The sequence below is a fragment of the Limulus polyphemus genome, unplaced genomic scaffold (genome assembly GCF_000517525.1).
Source record: "Limulus polyphemus unplaced genomic scaffold, Limulus_polyphemus-2.1.2 Scaffold1258, whole genome shotgun sequence".
Taxonomy (NCBI): Eukaryota; Metazoa; Arthropoda; class Merostomata; order Xiphosura; family Limulidae; genus Limulus; species Limulus polyphemus.
This window is the reverse complement of record NW_013666868.1, coordinates 180589-183881: the sequence shown is the minus strand read 5'-3', so window position 1 is coordinate 183881 and position 3293 is coordinate 180589.

The window sequence follows — 3293 nt, the reverse complement described above, 5'->3', positions numbered from 1 at the left end:
ACTGGTTATTGTATATTTATACAAATAATGTTTTACACATTTTCTTTCTTTAAATGGTACTGGTTATTGTATATTTATACAAATAATGTTTTACACATTTTCTTTCTTTAAATGGTACTGGTTATTGTATATTTATACAAATAATGTTTTACACATTTTTGACACAGTTTATTGGATAACTCTTTTCTTTCTAATTTGTTTTTGTAAGTTATTTCTGCTGCGTTTGCATTCGTGATATTCCGATGATTTATTTAAAAATTTCGTAGAATTATGCCATGGACGAAACAAACATTTCCGATATTACTAGTTCGGGTTACGGACTGACAAAATAAATAAATAAAAAGGAGTCGATGTACACAACACTGGGCATTTAAAAGATTTAAGGCTACACATTTGGATATTGGAGGACAAGAAAGGCGGATACAGAACATCCCTCCTACAGCGTTGGAAAAGTACTACTACCGAGCGTAGTTATATCAACTCATTTTAACTTAACTGATCGAAATTCTGTTTTATTTATCTGGTTGTAAGCCAGAAGCCGAAAATGTTACTTGCGCAAAGATCAAATATCAATTTTTTAACGTTTAAGCCATCACGTTCACAGCTGAGCCATATTTGATTCTACCATAGGTATTTACCAAAATTTGTACGATTTCAAAATGTATACTTAATCCATAATGACCCTTAAGGGATTGTATTAAATGGTAAATCCACATACTTTGAAAAGTTTAAAAAAACTATAAAAAAGCAATGTAAAGATTGATGTTAATTTTGCATTTACATTTAAAGATCTCTGCAACAGAAAATAACTCAAAATAAAATTAGTCGTAGAAATGAAGTAGACGTTGCCATTTAGAGTTAGGTGCTAACGTTATTTAAATGGTCAACAAACAGCAAGTCTTATCCTTTACGGTATGTATGTAGGTCAAGCGGAATTACTAGAAGTCTATGTCGTCAGACGCCTGAACCGTTAAATAAAGTTTGTTTTTCTTCCAAAAACCTACCGTCTCACTCCTGTTAGTGTTCAACATTAAACTTGTATTACAAGAAAACGTATGTAAATAAATACAAGATTTTCAGCTGATATATATATTACATATTCGTTGTCAACTAATGAAAATATTGTAGTTTATTTAACACACTGTATTCCTTTTTTGGCAGGGAAGAATATGGATATCCGGGGTCAACATTTGACTGAGTAAAAGGAGTGGGTGGAGTTGCTGTTTGTAGAAGAAAGGAAAGCGGCAATAGATAGAGAGAAAAATAACAAACATTTTTTTCCAGACCAGAAATGGAATTAGACAGCTCGATAAATAAATGTAATTATGTAAACATAACTAAAAATGGTGATTAGACTAATTTTATTTTGAGTTATATTCTGTTGCAGAGATTTTTAAATGTAAATGCAAAAATTAACATCAATCTTTACATTGCTTTTTTATAGTTTTTTTTTAACTTTTCAAAGTATGTGGATTTAGCATTTAATACAATCCCTTAAGGATCATTATGGATTAAGTATACATTTTGAAATCGTACAATTTTGGTAAATACCTATGGTAGAATCAAATATGGCCTCATCTTTTCAAACATTAAGGCAGAGTTTTGAGCTTTCTGGTTGCTCAGCTGTGAACGTGAGGGCTTAAATGTTAAAAAAAATTGATATTTGATCCCTGCGCAAGTAACATTTTCGGCTTCTGACTTACAACCAAAGTAACGCTTTTCTGATTTTAAAACGTTGATTGTACTTTTCTTACGATTCATAACGAACTCTAGGGTAAGTTATTGCATAAATCTGAACCTTTCAGGCTTAAAACATTATTTAAAAGGAAAACATTTTTTAACAGTCTTAGTCGACAGCGAAAAGTTAGAACAATCGCCAGAAGAAAACGGGCATGATGCAACTTTTTGATTGGATTCTTCCCAGCAAAAAAATAAATAGCTCCTTGTTTGTTTGTTTTTCTGTCTGAAAACTCTTAAGTAATATAAAACTATATAATGCAATAAAAATGTTATGTGAAAGTTACTTGACATCAACCTTGGACCACGCATGCCTTGTATATGAAAAACTTTCTATGGATGTTGACAGTTCCTAAGGTGAAAAAGGCGTTCTTTAGAGGGGCAATGGTTTCACTTCGCAAGTTATAAAAAGGCCCCACTCATCCCTAGCTTTGACTCGCACTAATTCATAAAAGATTAAACTAAGATGGACTGTATGTAATGAGTATTTAATAAACAACGATTTTGAAAACAATTCTTTATATTTTGTAATTTAATGTAACCTGCATTAACAAGGATTTTATCTAATCTTTTGGCCTAGTGTTTATGTGACCAAGTATGGTATAAAGATGTGTCGTTAAAACCTCATGTTACCTCACACGACACTTTGTTTTAATTAGGATTTTGTAGAAATCAACATAACAAAGATCATTTTACAAAATTTTGTGCCCTATTAGGATAACATTTTTTTTTACAACATTTGATTCCAAAAAATATTTTTTGACGTTTAAAAACAATAGTAACTTAATTAAAGTTGCATGTTACATTTGGCCAATAGAGGTAGACCTAAAAAAATATTTAAATCTATTCTCATTTCATGCCAAAATTTTGAAAATATAGAAGAGTGAATCTCAATGATTAATATCTTTAAAAAGTTGGCTAGTACTTAATAGTGAAATACTATGATTATCTCTGAACTACATAGAAAAGTATTACATGCTCACCAGATTTCATCACTATGGTCGCCAATCATGGTTCTACACTTTTTAAATGAACATGCATACACCCATTTATGATTTCTTCACCTGATGATAGACAGTGAATACTTGTACTGTAATAAGCATTTATGTTGAATTTTTACACTTCTTTCAGAACATCAAAATATTTTCTGCTTAAAAACATATATCTGTAACACTGACACCACTGTGGTGCAAGTGTTAATTATGTAAAAATAAAAACAGTGACAATATCATATGACAATTTTGTTTTGAAATAGTTTTAAGAGGTTAACCTATATTAACCTCTAATTAACCTACATTATGTTTAGAAGAAATGACTTACTACTAGCATATAATATGCAACAACAGATTTGGCATTCAACCAGAAAATCTGCTTTTTCCAGTTTCACACAACCTCAAAATAATGCTTTGCCATGTAATATCACATATAACGGTAAATATAACACATGGGTGGTCAAATAGGAAATAATCGTTTTTTAAATGAGTAACAATATAGTTAATTAAGAAAGCAAAGTTATACCAAACATATCCAAGCTGACTAAACCTGGAAGCTTCATG